Here is a 19,918-nt window from a genome sequence, read left to right on the forward strand (position 1 = left end):
ATAGTGAATGGAGACCGGATCTGCGATATTTCTATGTCAAGAATGATTCTACATGGTAATATTATATAGATGCAAGAAATGACTTCGAATTTGCAGAAGGTTCCTTCAGATCAAGCATATCAGATTGAGTTACTTTCGGGTTGGCAGTCTGCGTAACTCGATTAAGTTATAGGAGATTAGTTCTGATGACTTGATTATGAGTTAATGAGCTTAGAAGAATTCACCATGGTTATGGCCACAACCCGGAGTTGATGTTTTCTATAGGTATAGAAGATATATTGCGCGTGGTGATATTCTCCTGGATGGAGTTCAATGAAAGGTCTCGGTTGATGAGGTGTTCAACTTGCTTGTGGTTTAGAATTGATTATGAGATTTTTGTATTTTCACGAGTTAGCATATTAGTGGCAGTGCACCGTGTGGGGTTGAAAGTTGCTAATTCAAGGTTGCAATTTAGTTTTGAAGGGAAGGATATGATTTCTTGATGAGACAGATGATTTCATGTGTTTAAGAAAATGCTGACACTATTTGATGTCACATGAGGAGAGTGCGCATGTTGGCAGGTGCATTGTGTTTTGGCTTGCAGGTATTTTTCTGTAAGATGATGGAGTGTGAGTGACGTATCAGCCATTTGAGTAGCGGTGTTGAGATACAGATATGGAGATTCTGGTATTAATACGATTCAAAGACTGGATGTTCTCGTAGGTAGACTAATACTTGATTGCGAATTGTGAAGAAATGTTGAGGATTGGATAGCTGATGATATGTATTATGGATAGGTTGCTATGGACTTTTGGAAGGTTATTTACCTATTTAGGAATGATCGAAATTTGGTTTCAGAGTTATTTGTGAGCCTCATGAGAATGTGTATTTATATCGGATCGGACTTGCTTGCTCTTGCGCAACTGTTGCCACAAGTATATCATCAGGCGTAATGGATGTTATTCGCACCTTGGTCTATGTTATGTGTTTCTCTCTTATGCTATGCCGGTTGTGCGGATTACATGATTATTCGCAAGAATATTGTAATTTTGTTTTGGCCTTATGGAATCATGGGCGAGATGGCCATTGTTATGATGATTTGCTTATTGCACCATAGTTGTGCTTGTCTTTCTCAGTATTCTTTTATGGCTAATAATCTTCCCACGGTTATATTTGTGCACTCTATTGTGCTTGATGTTGAAACACATGTGATTAGTGAGCCCGGGCATTATGGCTCGATGGGTACCTCTATGTAGATTGATATGATTGGATCGGGTTGCGTACCGCAATGGTAATGTGTGAGATCAGGTTGCGCGCCACAATGGTACAATAATAAGATGTAATTCCTTATGCTTATTTCGTGTGTTTTGATTCTACTTTGTGGAAAATAGTTCATGGGAAGATGTTAGTATTACCCCGCCTACTTAACTTGCTTAGTAGCCTTCTATTTAACTTTCTTACTATTATCTATCATATCTGAATTATTACTTGTTTGGTGTACGGACCGCATTGTGTGGGCCCCGTATGGCTTCTAGTGTGACTTGTCGGTTGGGCTGCTTGTATTGGCGGATATGAGGTTTCTAGACCTGAGATTTGCACTATCGTATTGGGATGAGGAATGCTTGGGGGAATGATACCATATTTCAGCTCAAAATTAGGCAATAGTCCTTGTAGGATGAGTGAGTTTCTTGACTTTTTGATCTGATGAGTGCTGTGAGTTTCTGTGTGTTTCTTTCATTATCGGCAGCGTACGAAGGTTTTGAACGAGGTTTTATTTGATATGAGGTTTACTACCGATACCAGATTTGTCTTTTGGGCAACCACTGTGATCGAAAATTACTGCTACGAGTATGCGAGGTTTGTGGTATATCATGTGATTACATCTTGGGTTATAGTTATTGCTTGAAACAACTTGTTCAAACTTATACAGTGTGTAAATGGGAGATTTGGGTCTTGTAATGAATTTCGGATGTTGGAAATTTGGTTCTAAGGATTACGGACTAAGGTTGAAGTAAGGATCATCAGTTATGTTGTGTTGACATGCTTATATGGATTAGGGTGATGTAGGATCACTCCCAGGTTTGTCCATGATGAGTTTACACAGTGATTTGATGGCTTTGGAACGACTCTTGGCATGTTCGAGGACGAACAAATGTTTAAGTGAGGGAGAATGTAATGACCCGATCAATCGTTTTGAGCTCCAGTGTTATGTTCGGTAGTTTCAGACTTTGAATAGCTTTATATGCTATATTATGACTTGCGTTTATGGTCAGTTTTAGTTTTCGAGTGATTCGGGATTGATTTGGAAGAATGAATATCGATTTGGAAGCTTTAAGTTGGAAGAGTTGACAAGGATTGATTTTTGGGTAAATGGATTCAGAATAGAGTTTTGATGATTCCGATAGGTTCGTATGATGATTCCGATAGGTTCGTATGATGATTTTGGACTTGTACGTATGTTTGGATTCGGTTTTGGAGGTTCCTAGAAGGATTCGACTCTATTTGTAAACTGGCAATTTGAAGAACTTAAGAGTTCATAAGTTTGACCAAGAGTTGACTTTGATGTTATTGGACACCAATTGCTGTTTTGAGAATTTATATAGGTCTATATAGTTGAATTGAACTTGTGTGCAAAATTTAGATGTAATCCGAAGTGTTTAAGTGTGATTCGAACACTCATTTGAAAGAATGAAGATTTAACAACTTAAGAGAAATTCTATTCGGTTTGAGTCTCGGTTCTTTGTTGTAACATTCCTGTGAGTATTTTGAGGCTTAGGATAAGTTTGGATAATATATTTGTACTTGTTGTATGATTGAATGGGTCCCGAGGGGATCAAGTGTGTTTTGGATTTTTGGTCGAGAAACTAGTTAATTAAGATGACATCTTTTCGGTGTTTTGAGTGCACGAGCAGATTCATAGTTCATTTTATGATTGAAATGCATATATGGTTTGTGTCCTTGAGGTTCCGAATGAGTTTTGGATGCTAAAACGAAGATTCTTTTGTTGCTGGTTTTTTAGTGTAAAATAATTACAAAAATATTATTTTTGTCTCTTAAATTTTCATACTTTCTTTAAAACTTCAATACATCATATCTCCCTTATTTTAAGGCCAAATTGTGTGATTCAAAAGGCTATCTTGGGTGTAATCTCGCAAAGATTATATTGGCCTTATCAAATCTGAGCTTTGAGGTCATATAGGATCTAATTCGGCCTATAATAACTACTGCATTGTTTTACTTGTACCTGAAATTTGTCAACTTTTCACATGGTTTTGGAGTTCGAATTTGGGCGATTATGGAGAGAAGGTTTACCACATGGATTGAGGTAAGTATTTTCTACTCGGTTTTGATTATATTTCGTGATTCCATCTTAATTTTTGGCATTTGATTGATGATTTCAAAAAAGAAATTGAAGGTTTTTGTCTAAACTTTCCTAAAGTGAATTTTTGAGTTTTGAACAACGATTCAGAGTCAGATTTGAGTGAAATTAGTGTGGTTGGAATCATAATTGAATGAGTTGTCAGATTTTGTGAGTTTTGTTAGGTTCTGAGGTGCGGGTCAAGGTTTGACTTTTTGGTTGACTTTGAGTAAATGTGTAAAGATTCGACCTTTATCGATTGAGTTTGCTTCCTATGAAATTATTTGATGATTTTGAGTTGCTTTTGGCTAGTTTCAAGCCGTTTAGAGGATGATTTGAGCGGGATGGCACTTCTAGTGTATCGATTTGGCTTGTCTGAGGTAAGTGTGTTGCCTAACTTTGTTAGGGGGAGTTTTCCTATTAATTGATATTGTTTGTGACATGCGGGGGTGATGCATATATGAGATTATGAGCGTATATGCATGTGCTAGGATTAATTATGCTCGGGGTAAATTATACGATTAATTATGCCTTGTAGAATTATGTGACCTTCTTATTTCATGTCTTCCTTGACTTCTAGATTACTATGATTATGAAATTAAATGCTAGAAACCATGATTTATCTTATTATAATTTTATTAAAATTTGAAGGACTTTTGTGAAATTATTGATGTGCTAAATTAGGTCGTTATTATACTTAATCACAAATACATCGTTACGAATTTTATTCTTGAGATATTGGATTCTTTACTTGAGTTGAAGATCATCTTTGAGACTTGTTGAAATACTTGAATAATAAGGTTCTTGAGGTTTATTGAATTGTTATTGGCTTGAAAGTTGTGATTGGTGTTCATTTGGAATATTCACTTATTCACTCTCCTTGATGTTATTCTCGCTTCCTACCTTGCTTGTTATTGATATACATGTGCTTGGTAAGAAAGAGTGTAAGCACGAAGGGTCATGCTGTGCCATTGCATATACATTAACATATGAGGAAGAGTGTAAAGCACGAAGGGTGATGCAGTTCCAATGCATATACATTATCATGTGAGGAAGAGTGTAAATCATGAAGGGTGATGTTGTGCCATTTTATTTACATTATCATGTGAGGATGAGAGTAAAATCACGGAGGGTGATGTTGTGCCTTTTTATTTACATTATCATGTTTTCATTTACATTATCATGTGAGGATGAGAGTAAGAGCACGAAGGGTGATGCCGTTCCATTTCATTTACATTAGTATGTTGTTATAGTATCATGTGTTCATGGCACGAATGGTATTTCCGTGTAGGCGAGGACGAGAGACATGTGTTATGTGGTGATATCTTTTCCTTGTGTATACATACATGCCTTTATCTTGAGCTGTTACTTTTGCACCTACGTCATCTATGTGACTTATTGTTGTTGTTTTGTATTTATCCTCTATCTCAATTATTGTTACGTTGTCCATGCGTTCTATCTTTTTAACTTGCAAATATCATGCTTTCCTTATTGTTTGTCATATCTACATCTATGCCGTTTCTCACTTGTTGCACTTTCGTATAAGCCTTCTACTATGTAAGTTATTCATGCCTTCTATTTGTTTAGCTTATAAATATCATGCTTTCCTTCACGGCTGCTATAACTACATCTAAGATTTCTACCATGTTAGCTAGTAAAATTTATGTTCCTCTATCTTAAATTCTATCATTACTTCTATGTCTTATATCTAGTCTGGTAATGTTGCCCATATGCACTACGTTGCTCGTTATTACTTCCTGTATATCTCCTACTTTATCGTCATTGTTATTAGCATTTCTTTCACATGGTTGATACTGTTATACGTGTGCTCGATGAGGAAGAGATAAATGCACGAAGGGTGTTATCGTGCCAATTGATTTGACATACATTCATATATTTGGCGAGGATGAGATAAATACGCGAAGGGTATTGCCATGCCATTTTATTTGATATCTTGATTACATTTCTCACACTATGAAAGTTATGAATTACTACCGTGATTTCTTCTAGTAATCATTTATGGCCTCGTATAGTTGTTTTCTTGTACTCTTATTTGTTTTATTCTAAAACTGTTTCTAATGCTAGTCTACTACATAGGTTATAACCGTGAGTATCTTTTAACTAAAATCCTCGTCACTACTTTAACGAGGTTAGACAATGTACTTACTAGGTACATGGGGTCAATTGTACTCATACTACACTTTTTCACCTTGCATGCAGAGTTTGGAGCTGGAGTCGATGTGTATGGCGGGAGCTGGAATTGAAGATGTACCTACATTCCGGCTATAGCTGCCACTTGTCCTTGGTAGCTTTAGATTTTGCTAATCTATTTATGTAAACTTCAAACAGATGATGTATTTATTCGTACCAGCTTTTTTAAATTCTAAGTCTTAGAAGCTAATGATTTGTACTACCAGTCATTCGATTATTGTGTAAATGTTCAGATAATTGTTCAATGTTTTCTTATAAATCTCATTTGGACTACGTCGATTGTTTTTGGGCTTACCTAGAGGGTTGGGTTTGGCGCCATCATGATTAGTGGATTTTGGGTCATGACAAGTTAGTATGAGAGCACTAGGTTCGTAGGTTCTATATATCATGAGCAAGTGTCTAGTAGAGTCTTGCAGATCGGTATGATGATGTCCATACCTATCTTCGAGAGGCTACATGGCATCAAGGAAACTTGCCCTTTCTTTCCTCATCGTGCGACTTTGTATCAGCTTGGCACCTATATCTTTGATTTCTTCCTATTCACTCATATGTGATGGTGCGCACTCGGTATCATCTATGCGCCGACGGTTTGTGATGCTACAGATGGATTACGAAGGGATATGGATGCTTGATTATCGTCGCGATGTACTGTCTAGTCTTGGGAGGTGATGTAGTGATAGATATTTCAATCGTTCATTTGTGATACAGAGCAGATTCTTGTATCTGGTTGGTAAGCACAGACTTAGGAAGACTAGCTGGTGGCCTAGTTATTGTGATTATGGTGGGTTCATGGTAAGGTGTTGATTTGAGTACAACAGGAGGGTTATTTCCTACGTGATGAGTTTGGATCGTGTGTTTCATACCAGGTTTCCATTGGTAGAATAGATATATTATCATTTTAGAGCATTTGGGGAACTTTGCTTTACTATTGCAAGGATGGGTATGCGCTTGGCAGTGTCTTCGGAGTGTATTGCATGAGTTTTTGAAGTATTCAACTAAATAGTTGTGCGAGATCGGGGCAGCTATGAAGATATGGTTCTTTGGATTACCGATGGTGTGTTCTATGGCTTCGAGATTAGTGAAGGAGTATGCTATGGACGATCAAATTGCAGGATCATACGTTGTATCAGTTTTCAGACTAAAGGATTGCTCGGTTGTTTCTTTGAATAGTCATGTACTGGTGAATCGCAGGTTACTCGGTGCATATTGGCTGTGTATTAAAGATCATAGTAAGGTGAGTGGTTATCGAGAAGGTTCTGATGAGTTCCATATCATATATGGCATTTAAGGACTCCTAAATCTGTGAAAGAATAGGGCTTGAGATCGATAGTGAATGGAGACCGTATCTGCGACATTTCTATGTTAAGAATGATTCTACATGGCAAGATTATATAGATGCAAGAAACGACTTCGAATTTGCAGAAGGCTCCTTCAGAGCGAGCATATCAGATTGAGTTACTTTCGGGTTGGCAGTCTGCTTGACTCGGTTAAGTTATAGGAGATTAGTTCTGATGACTTGATTATGAGTTAAGGAGTTCCGAAGAATTCACCATGGTTATGGACACAACCCGGAGTTGATGTTTTCTACAAGTATAGAAAATATATTGCACGTGGTGATATTCTCCTGGATTGAGTTCAATGAAAGGTCTCGGTTGATGAGGTGTTCAACTTGCTTGTGGTTTAGAATTGATTATGAGATTTGTGTATTTTCATGAGTTAGCATATTAGTGGCAGTGCGCCGTGTGGGGTTGAAAGTTGCGAATTCAAGGTTGCTATTTAGTTTTGAAGGGAAGGATATGATTTCTTGATGACACAGATGATTTCATGTATTTAAGAGAATGCTGACACTATTTGATGTCACATGAGGAGAGTGCGCATGTTGGCAGGTGCATTGTGTTTTGGCTTGCGGGTATTTTTTTGTAAGATGATGGAGTGTGAGTGACGTATCAGCCATTTGAGTAGCGGTGTTGAGATCAGATATAGATATTCTGGTATTCATGAGATTCAGAGACTGATGTTCTCGTAGGTAGACTAATACTTGATTGCGAATTGTGAAGAAATGATGAAGATTAGATAGTTGATCATATGTATTATGGATAGGTTGCTATGGACTTTTAAAAGGTTATTTACCTATTTGGGAATGATCGAAATTTGGTTTCGGAATTATTTGTGAGCCTAATGAGAATGTGTATTCTATATCGGATCAGACTTGCTTGCTCTTGCGCAACTGTTTCCACAGGTATATCATCTGGCGTAATGGATGTTATTCATGCCTTGGTCTATGTTATGTGTTTCTCTCTTATGCTATGACGAGTTGTGGGGATTACATGATTATTCGCAAGCATATTGTAATTTTATTTTGACCTTATGGCGTTGTGGGCGAGATGGCCCTCGTGATGATGATTTGCTTATTCCACCATAGTTGTGCTTTTCTTTATCAGTATTTATTTATGGCTAATAATCTTTCCACGGTTATATTTGTTTACTCTATTGTGCTTGATGTTGACACACATGTGATAAGTGAGCCCGAGCATTATGTCTCGATGAGTACCCCTATGTGGAGTTATATGATTGGATCGGGTTGCATGCCCAACGGTAGTTTGTGGGATCAGGTTGCACGCCGCAATGATATAATAATAAGATATAATTCCTTATGCTTATTTCGTGTATTTTGCTTCTACTTTGTGGAAAATAGTTCATGGGAAGATGTTAATATTACCCCGCGTGCTTAACTTGCTTAGTAACCTTCTATTTAACTTTCTTACTATTATCTGTCATGTCTGAATTATTACTTGTTTGGTGTACGATCGCATTTTGTGGGGTTCCGTATGGCTTCTGGTGTGACTTGTCGGTTGGGCTGCTTGTATTGGCGGATATGTGGTTTCTAGACCTGAGATTTGCACTATCGTATTTGGATGAGGACTGTTTGGGAGAATGATACCATATTTCCGCTCAGAATTAGGCAATAGTCCTTGTAGGATGAGTGAGTTTCTTGACTTTTTGATCTGATGAGTGCTATGAGTTTCTGCGTGTTTCTTTCATTATCGGCAGTGTACGAAGATTTTGAACAAGGTTTTATTTGATATGAGGTTTACTACCGATACCATATTTGTCCTTTGGGAAACTACTGTGATCGAAAATTACTGCTACGAGTATGCAAGGTTTGTGGTATATTATGTGATTACATCTTGGGTTATAGTTATGGCTTGACACAACTTGTTCAGACTTATACAATATGTAGATGTGAGATTCGGGTCTTGTAATGAATTTCGGATGTTGGAAATTTGGTTCTAAGGTTTCCGGACTAAGGTTGAAGTAATGATCATTAGTTATGTTGTGTTGACAGGCTTATATGGATTAGGGTGATGTAGGATCACCCTCAGGTTTGTCCATGGTGAGTTTACACAGTTATTTGATGGCTTTGGAACGACTCTTGGCACGTTCGAGGATGAACATATGTTTAAGTGAGGGAGAATGTAACGACCCGATCGATCGTTTTGAGCTCTAGTGTTTTGTTCGATAGTTTGAAACTTTGAATAGCTTCATATGCTATATTATGACTTGCGTTTATGGTTAGTTTTAGTTTTCGAGTGATTCAGGATTGATTTGGAAGAATGACTATCGATTTGGAAGCTTTAAGTTGGAAGAGTTGACCAATGTTTGATTTTTGGGTAAATGGATTCGGAATAGAGTTTTGATGATTCCGATAGGTTCGTATGATGATTTTGGACTTGTACGTATGTTCGGATTCGGTTTTGGAGGTTCCTAGAAGGATTCGACACTATTTGTAAATTGACAATTTGAAGAACTTAAGAGTTAATAAGTTTGACCAAGAGTTGACTTTGATGTTATTGGAGAGGTCTCTATAGTTGAATTGAACTTATGTGCAAAATTTAGATATAATCCGAAGTGTTTAAGTGTGATTCGGACACTCTTTTGAAAGAATGAAGATTTGACAACTTAAGAGAAATTCTATTCAGTTTGAGTCTCGGTTCTTTGTTGTGATATTCATGTGGGTATTTTAAGGCTTAGGATAAGTTTGGATAATGTATTTGTACTTGGTCGAGGGGATCAAGTGTGATTTGGATCATTGGTCGAGAAACTAGTTAATCAAGATGACATCTTTTCGGTGTTTTGAGCGCACGAGCAGATTAATAGTTCATTTTATGATTGAAATGCATATATAATTTGTGTCCGGGAGGTCCCGAATGATTTTTGGATGCTAAAACGAAGATTCTTTTGTTGCTGATTTTTTAGTGTAAAATAATTACAAAAATATCATTTTTGTCTCTTAAATTTTCATACTTTCTTTAAAATTTCAATACATCATATCTCCCTTATTTTAAGGCCAAATTTGATGATTCAAAAGGCTATCTTGGGTGTAATATCGCAAAAATTATATTGGGCTTATCAAATCTGAGTTTTGAGGTCATATAGCATATAATTCGAGCTATAACTACTGCTGCATTGTTTTACTTATACCAGAATTTAGTCACTTTTTCCACTTGATTTTGGAGCTCGAATTTGGGCGATTTTGGAGAGAAGTTTTACCACATGGATTGGGGTAAGTATTTTTTACTCGGTTTTGATTATATTTCGTGATTCCATCTTAATTTTTGGCATTTGATTGATGATTTCAAAAGGGAAATTGGGGGGTTTTGTCTAAACTTTCCTAAAGTGAAATTTTGAGTTTTGAATAATGATTCAGAGTCAGATTTGAGTGAAATTAGTATGGTTGGACTCGTAATTGAATGAGTTGTCGGATTTTGTGAGTTTTGTTGGGTTTTGAGGTGTGAGCCCGGGTTTGACTTTTTGGTTGACTTTGACTAAATGTGTAAAGATTCGACCTTTATCTATTGAGTTTGCTTCCTATGGCATTATTTTATGATTTTGAGTTGCTTTTGGCTAGTTTCAAGCCGTTTAGAGGATGATTTGACTGGGATGGCGCTTCTAGTGTATCGATTTGGCTTGTTTGAGGTAAGTGTGTTTGATACTAATTGATATTGTTTGTGACATGCGGGGGTAATGCATATATGAGGTGACGGGCGTATATGCATGTGCTAGGATTAATTATGCTCGGGGTAAATTATACGATTAATTGTGCCTTGTAGAATTATGTGACCTTCTTATTTCATGTCTTCCTTGACTTCTAGATTACTATGAATATGAAATTAAATGCTAGAAACCATGATTTATCTTATTGTAATTTGATTAAAATTTGAAGGACTTTTGTAAAATTATTGATGTGCTAAATTAGGTTGTTATTATACTTAATCAGAAATACATCGTTACGACTACTATTCTTGAGATATTGGATTCTATACTTGAGTTAAAGATCATATTTGAGACTTGTTGAAATACTTGAATAATAAGGTTCTTAAGGTTTATTGAATTGTTATTGGCTTGAAAGTTGTGATTGGTGTTCATTTGGAATATTCGCTTAATCAAACTCTTTGATGTTATTCATGCTTCCTACCTTGCTTGTTATTGATATACATGTGCTTGGTGATAAAGAGTGTAAAACACGAAGGGTCATGCCATGCCATTGCATATACATTATCATATGAGGAAGAGTGTAAAGCACGAAGGGTGATGCAGTTCCAATGCATATACATTATCATGCGAGGAAGAATGTAAATCACGAAGGGTGATACTGTGCCATTTTGTTTACATTATCATGTGAGGACGATAGTAAAAGCATGAAGGGTGATGCCATGCCATTTTATTTGCATTATCATATTTTTATGTTATTATTTTTTTCATGGCATGAAGGGTGTTTCCGTGCAGACGAGGACGAGACATGCATTATATGGTGATATATTTTCCTTGTGTATACATACATGCCTTTATCTTGAGGTGTTACTTTTGCATCTACGTCATCTATGTGACTTATTGTTGTTGTTCTATCTTTATCCTCTATCTCAATTGTTGTTGTGTTGTCCATGCTTTCTATCTGTTTAACTTGCAAATATCATGCTTTTCTTATTGTTTGTTATATCTACATATATGCCATTTCTCATTTGTTGCACTTTCGTATAAGCCTTCTACCATGTTAGTTATCATGCCTTCTATTTGTTTAGCTTATAAAGATCATGCTTTCCTTCACGGCTGTTATAACTACATTTAAGACTTCTACCCTGTTAGCTAGTAAAATTTATGTTCCTTTATCTTAAATGCTATCATTATTTCTATGCCTTCTATATAGTCTGTTATTGTTTCCCATATGCACTGCATTGCTCGTTATTGCTTCCTGTGTATCTCCCACTTTATCGTTATTGTTATGGGCATTTCTTTTACCTAGTTGGTACTGTTATACGTGTGCTTGGTGAGGAAGATATAAATGCATGAAGGGTGTTGTCGTACCAATTGATTTGACCTATAGTCATATATTTGGTGAGGATGAGATAAATGCACGAAGGGTGTTGCCGTGTCATTTGATTTGATATATTGAATACATTTCTCATACTATGAAAGTTATAAATTTACTACAGTGATTTCTTCTAGTAATCATTTACTGCCTCGCATAGTTATTTTCTTGTGCTCTTATCTATTATGTTCTAGAACTGTTTCTATTACTATTCTACTACACAGGTTATAACCGTGAGTATCTTTTAACTAAAAAGCCTTGTCACTACTTCAACGAGATTGGACAATATACTTACTGGGTACATGGGGTCAGTTGTACTCATACTACTTTTGCATCTTGCGTGCAAATTTTGGAGCTGGAGTCGCTGTGTATGGCGGGAGCTGGCATTGAATATGTACATGCGTTTCGGTTATAACTGCCACTTGTCCTTGGTAACTTTAGATTTTGCTAATCTGTTTATGTAAACTTCAAACATGTGATGTATTTATTCAACCAACTTTTGTAAATTCTAAGTCTTAGAAGCTCATGATTTATATTATTAGTCCTTGGGTTATTGTATAAATGTTCAGATAATTCTTCACTTTTTTCTTATAAATCTCATTTGGACTGCGTTGACTGTTATTGGGATTACCTAGCGGGTTGGGTTAGGTATCATCACGATTAGTGAATTTTGGGTCGTGACACTTGGGCTTTCCCCTGTTACCAGTCTTACTGTAGTGCTTACCCATGAACACTCTAGCCTAGATGGAATTGGTGTTATTGTACATTCTTCATGCTAGGCTAGTATGTCAAGTTTTATTCTTCATATGAGCTTGTTGCAAACCCAGGCCCCCCATGTTATTAGGCTTTGTGATTGTGACCCATTTTACCATGTGAAGTTTCCTTTTTTCAGCAGTAGTGCCCCAGATAAAATCCCTTTTAACTTTATCTATCTGGTTGGTTAATTTTGAGGGAAACTTAATGTATTACATTACATGGGTGGGGATGCTACTCAGACTAGCTTTAGCTAGAGTAGTATGGCCAGCCATGTTAGGGAATTTTGTTTTCCAACCTGTCAGCTTGGTGTTAAGGTTGTCCAAGATGAATTGGAAATTTTTATTTTTGGGCCAGTCTTGATGTCTAGGATTGAGCTGCATTGACTAGCCCATTCCTCTTTACAGTTGGCAGAGAAAAAGACCTTAGACTTAAGGATGTTGATCTTCTAACTTGCGGCATTGTTGAATTCCCCTAGTGCACTTAAAATAGCATGTCAGTTTTTTATTGTTTGCCCTAGCAAATAGAGTGAGTTCAGCAGCAAAAAACAAGTGAGAGTTCTTAGGCCCAGTCCTGCTGATGCTGATTGGGAACCATGAGTTATTCCTAATAGCCTCTTATATATTCATTGAGAGTCTCTCCATGCAAATGATGAAGAGGTAGGGGAGATAAGGCCACCCTGCCTAATACCCCTAGTTAGGTTGAAAAAATTAGTATGGTCTCTATTTACCAGGACAGAGATAGAACTGGTATTTATGCAAGATATAATCAGGGTGATTAGTCTACTTGAAAAATTAAAGAAGAACAGGGATTCTCTGATGAATGACCATTCCAGTCTATCAAATACTTTCTCTAGGTCTACTTTTAAGATCATGTTAACATTTCCCCCCTTCAACTTCTGAAAGTGATTTATGTACTCCTGAACCACTATTGTATTATCACCAGCTCTTTTGTTGGATAGGAAACTGGCTTGAGTTGGACCAATGATATTGTTAAGGACATGCTTGATTCTATTGACAATGATCTTAGTGACTAGCTTTTACATAGTGTTATACAGTCCTATAGGTCTGAAGTTTCTCAACATATTAGCATTAGGACATTTGGGGATTAGGCAGAGGTAGGTTCTTCTAACCTTAGAGGGCATGGCACCCGATGAAAATACTAACATGCAGTAATTATTTATCTAGTTGGACAGAATATGCCAATGCTTCTGATAGAAGAAAGAATGAAGCCCATCTGGACCTGGAGCCTTCATAGGCTTAAAGGAGTTTAGGGCACATTTAATTTCAGACAATCTCAGGGGGAATCCAAGGTTTCTTTCTCATTGTTATCAAGGACATGAGGTCTATCTTCACTATAGGAGGGATTCCTACTGGAGTGATGATGTTCAGAGGTGAAGGTATTGGAAAAGTACTTAGGGATGGCCTCTTTTATGTGGTGAGGTTCTTGGATTAGGTTTCCTACCTCATCTTTCAAATATAGGATTATGTTCCTCATTCTTCTGTTGAGTGTTGAAGTGTGGAAAAACCTGGTGTTGGCATCTCCCTCACTCAACCAGTTAATCCTAGATTTGAGTTTACAGAAGTCCTCTTCATTCTTTAGGACAACATTAAACTCCTGCTGCAGGTTAGCTTCTAGAGTCTGGAGAAATGCGCTAAAAGGGTATTCATTGGATTTTTGAATGCCATTTAATCTAGCAGGGATATGCATTTTTCTTATGGAATATGTTGCCAAACACATTCTTATTCTAGATGGTCACCCTACTTTTGAAGATCTCAGTTGCCCTATGAATGTTGTACTCAGTAGAGAAACTATCTTGTACAATAGGGAGAATTTCAGGGTGGTTATACCATTGTGATGACTTGAAAGGTCATCTTTAAATTTAATAATTATTTTTGTGTTCTAAAACCTCAAATAACACCATTCAGCTTTCCTCGACTTGCGTGTGTAGTCTGTAAATTTTTTCGAAAAGTTTTGTCTGAAAAATTGATTAAAATGTGATTAAAATATTTTGAGAAAACGGACTCGGACCAGTGTTCTGATAATTTCAATATCTCCATATAGTTATTTTGGACTTAGGAGCATGTCCGAAAAATTATTTGGAAGTCCGTACTTAAATTAGGCCTGAAATGACTAAAATAGAAATTTTAAGTTTGGAAGTTTGACCGGGGAGTTGGCTTTTTGATATCGGGGTCGAAATCCGGTTCTGAAAATTTGAATAGGTTAGTTATATCATTTATGACTTGAGTGAAAAATTTGATGTCAACCGGACTTGATTTGATAGGTTTCGGCATTGAATGTATAAGCTGAAACTTCTTAAGTTCCTTAAGCTTGAATTGGGGTATGATTCATCGTTTTAGCGTTGTTTAATATGATTTGAAGTTTTGTCTAAGTCGTATGATATTTTAGGACTTGTTTGTATGTTTGGTTGAGGTCCCGGGGGCCTCGGGTGAGTTTCGTATGGTTAACGAATCGAAATTTGGACATAAGGAAAAATCTAAAAATTTTCCCTTCTAGTGTAATCACACCTGCGGACATTTTCTCGTACGTGTGAGCTCGCAGAAGTGAGATGGGAAAGCGTGGAAGAGGGGAGGGTATGGCTAGGTAGTGTACGCAGGTGCAGAGATTTCGCTTCATCTGCGAAGCAGCAGAAGCGGCTTTGTGATCGCAGAAGCGGAACGTATGAGGGGCAAGCTCCATCGCAGAAGCGGACAGCTTCTTCGCAGAAGCGTGTCCACAGAAGCGGACTGAATTTCTCAGAAGCGTGATTAGCCGCAGAAGCATCTTAGTGAGCCGCAGAAATGAAAATCCTGGGGAGAATGTTAAAAATAAGGTTTCGCGATTTTAACTTCATTTCTAACATTTCAAGCACGGTTTGGGCGATTTTTCAGAGGGAATTCACGGAAAAATTTGAGGTAAGTCACTTGTGATCATTGTTAGTCAAAAATATTGAATTATCATCGATTATTCCGACTAGATTACGTATTTTTGAGGTGAAATTTGAGGATAAGGCCCTAGGGATTTGAAAAAAAGATTTTGGGATTTGAAGGTCGAGTTGATGTCGGAATTTGGTAAAATTTGTATAGTTGGACTCGTGGTTGAATGAGCATTCACATTTTGTAACGTTTGTTAGGGTTTGAGACGTGGGCCCCACTATTTATTTTTGAATTGAATTTCGGTTTTTAATTGGAAAATTTAGTATTTTCATATAGAATTGGTTTCTATAATTCGTGTTGAGTATATTGAATTGTTTGTGACTAGATTCGAGGCATTCAGACACTAATTCGCGAGGCAAATGTGTATTGGAATCTTGAGTTGGTTACAAATCGAGGTAAGTATCGTGGTTAACCTTGACTTGAGGGAGTAGGACTTGTTTGTCTATTTGCTACTTGATTTAATATGCGGGTACAACGTATATGTGAGGTGACGAGTACTTTTGTGTTGTGGTTGAGTCAAAGCATGCAGGTGGAATTTGTTTATTATGAATAATTACCTATTTAATTAAGATATTCGTGCTTAAGTTATTATTGTTTATTTGATCATTTTCATGAGATTTTTGCTAGTTTAATTATTGTTGAATATTTTAGAAGGTGAGGTCGGTATTCTGGTATTGAATTGATTGATAAGTATATGTCCCCGCATTTAAATACTCTTTCGAATTTATATTATTATTTTCATGGTAAGGAAGAATGTAAAAGCACGAAGGGTGATGCCGTGCCATTTATATTATTTATATTATCCTTGTCATGGTGAGAAAGAGTGTAAAAGCACGAAGAGTGATACCGTCCCATTTTCAAATAGTGTAAAAGCACAAAGGGTAATGTCGTGCAAAAAGAGAGTTAAATCACGAAGGGTGATGCCGTGCCAGAAGAGAGTTAAAGCACGAAGGGTGATGCCGTGCCAAAAGAGAGTTAAATCACCAAAGGAGATACCGTGCCAATCTTATTATTTATTTATCAATTTATGGAAAGAATGAGTGTAAAAGCACGAAGGGTGGTGCCGTACCATTTTTATATTATCAGCTGCTCATTTTATTGTTGATGAATTAATTGGCTGCTATGTGACACTTCTCCTGTTGAAATTTCTATATCATTCCCCTTCGCATGTTCCCTCCTAAATTTATAAATTGTTATTTATTGTGTTATTGTTGCTTTGTATTTGTATACACTCATACATGTTATTTACAAACGTGTCTTTTCATAGCCTCGTCACTACTTCGTCGAGGTTAGGCTCAACACTTACGGAGTATATGGGGTCGGTTGTACTCATATTACACTCTTTTCATGACCCAAAATCCCAACCTGTCGTGATGGCGCGTATTTCAAAACTAGGCAAGCCGATAATCTCAATAAATCACAATTTCTCTTAAGTTTGAACATATAATATTTGAATACAATACAAAATCCCCAAAATCTGGTGTTAGTAAGTACATGAGCATCTAATATGACTACAAGTGTAGAAATTACGGTCTATAATAGTCAAGACCAAATACAGTAAACAAGGAGATAGGGAAAGAGAGACAAGGTCTGCGAAATACGACAGCTACCTCTTAATCTCCGGAAAATCAACTGTGCGAGAAACTCAACACCCGCTATGTCCAAAAGTACCTGGATCTGCACACGAAGTGCAAGGTGTAGTATGAACACAACCAACCCATCAAGTAACAATAATAAATAAGGAATTAAAGATAGTGACGAACTATACAGTTATAGTTCACTTTCAATAATTCCAGCAAGAATAGACATGCTTTCAAATCCGGCAGTTTAAGTCAAATCAATTTTATGCAGTTCAAGTTCACGTAATTCGGATATAAAATCTTTCAGAGAATTTCACAACAATGACAGATAGCAACTAAGTGCAACAACATATGAAAATTAAGTACAGCCTCTCGGGGCAACAGTCACTCAACTCGTCATAACAGCTCAATCACTCGGCTCTCAGCCCTCAACACTCACACTCAATTGGTACCCGCGCTCACTGGGGGTGTACAGACTCCGGAGGGGCTCCTACAGCCCAAGCGCCATAATTCACACAGACAACTCACTGTTGCACGGACAACTCACGTGCTATAATATCCTGCACGGACAACTCACGTGCCATAATATCCTTACCTCATCGACATGTCCTCGACCTTACTCAGTCCTCAACCTCTCTAGTATCTCGGGCTCTCAGAAATCACAAAGATCATCCCAAACAAAGATAACATAGTGTATCAACAAATATCAAGAAAAACTGAGGTATAATACGTAAGAAAAATTATGACTGAGTACAAGACAAAAATTAGCAAATAATTCAACAAGTACGCGGCCTCTGCGGGTCCCAACAGTACTATAACATAGCCTAAGCATGATTTACAGTCAAATTTCTTCAACACATAGAGAGCATATAGTTAACAATAAATTATTCAACTATATAGTTTCCACGGGACGGACCAAGTCATAATCCCCTCGGTGCACGCCCACAGGCCCGTCACCTAGCATGTGTGTCACCTCCAAAATAATCACATGACACAAAATTTTGGGGTTTCATACCCTCAGGACCAGACTTAAAACTGTTACTTACCTCAGAGCGTAAAATGCTTTACTCTGCTATGCCTTTGCCTCGCAAATCGGCCTCTGAATGCCTCGAATCTAGTCAAAAATAATTCGTTTCAGTCAATATAATTCATTGAAATTAATTCCATAAGAAAATGCTAATTTTCCATAAAAATTCAAAATTTAGCTCAAACATCGCACGTGGGACCCACATCTTGGAACTCGACAAATGTTACAAAATTCGGAAGCCCATTCAACCACAAGTCTAACCATACCAACTTTACCAAAATTCGACCCCAACTCGACCCTCAAATCTTCAATTTAAACTAAGAGGGTTTTCAAACTTAATTCACAAATTAAATGATAAAAACAACCATGGATTCGGGTAATTTAACCAATATTGAGTTAAGAACACTTACCATGTTGTTTTCCTTGAAACACTCCCGAAAATCGCCTCTTCCCGAGCTCCAATCCGTCAAAAATGGAAAATGGGACGAAGTACTATTTTCAGATCTTAAACTCTCTACCCAGTCATTTGCTCTACGCGATCGCGAAGAAAAAGTTTCCACCGCCCAGATTTAACTCTACGCGATCGCGGACTTTCCCATGCGATCGCGATGCACAACATCACAGACCTATGCGATCGCAGACCTAACCACACGATCGCGAAGCACAAACGCGTGATTTCCATTTCTGCCCCATTTCCTCTATGCGAACGCGACCTTCTTTACACGTTCGCGAATAACAAACTCACATAGCTACCCGATCGAGTCCCGCTTCACGCGATCGCGAAGCACAAAATATCACTGCCTCAAATTAACCCTATACGATTGCAGATATCCCCATGCGATCACGTAGAACAAATACCTTTACTGACTAACTAAGCCTACACGATCGCGTAGAAGGAAAAACAAAATCAGATATCAGAAAATTCCAGCAGCTGTTCAAGTCCAAAGTTTTGATCTATTAACCATCTGAAACTCACCCGACACCCTCGGGACCTCAACCAAATATATCAAAAAGTCCTAAAATGTCATACGAACTTAGTCGAACCCTCAAATGACCTCAAACAACACTAAAACCATGAATTACACACCAATTCAAGCCTAATGAACTTTGAAATTTCCAATTTCTACAAACGACTCAGAAACCTATCAAATCATGTCTGATTGACCTCAAATTTTGCACACAAGCCATACATGACATAACGGGCCTATTCATATTTTCAGAATTGGATTTTGACCTCGATATAAAAAAGGCAACCCCCCGGTCAAACTTTCCAAAAAATCGACTTTCGCCATTTCAAGCCTAATTCTACTACGGAAAGATGTTTTCTAACTTACGAAGCAATTAGAATAACCATACGAAGCAATTGAAATTATCAGAATTTGAATCCAAGGTCGTTTACACATAAGTCCCCATCCGGTCGACTTTTCTAACTTAAATTTTCAATTATGAGACTAAGTGTCTCATTTTACTTTGAATTCCTTCCGTACCGGAACCAACTAATCCGGTAAGTCATAAATCAACTGTAAAACATAAATTGGGCAGTAAATGGGGGAACGGGGTTATAATACTCAAAATGACCGGCCGAGTCATTACAACTCTGTACTTCTTGTGCAAATTTTGGAGTTGGTCCCAGTGGCGTACCATAGACCTGGTCGGATTCAGCTACCCAGATGAGACGTAAGGTATAACTGCACAGTGTCTGCAGTT

The sequence above is a fragment of the Nicotiana tomentosiformis genome, chromosome 7 (genome assembly GCF_000390325.3).
Source record: "Nicotiana tomentosiformis chromosome 7, ASM39032v3, whole genome shotgun sequence".
NCBI lineage: Eukaryota > Viridiplantae > Streptophyta > Magnoliopsida > Solanales > Solanaceae > Nicotiana > Nicotiana tomentosiformis.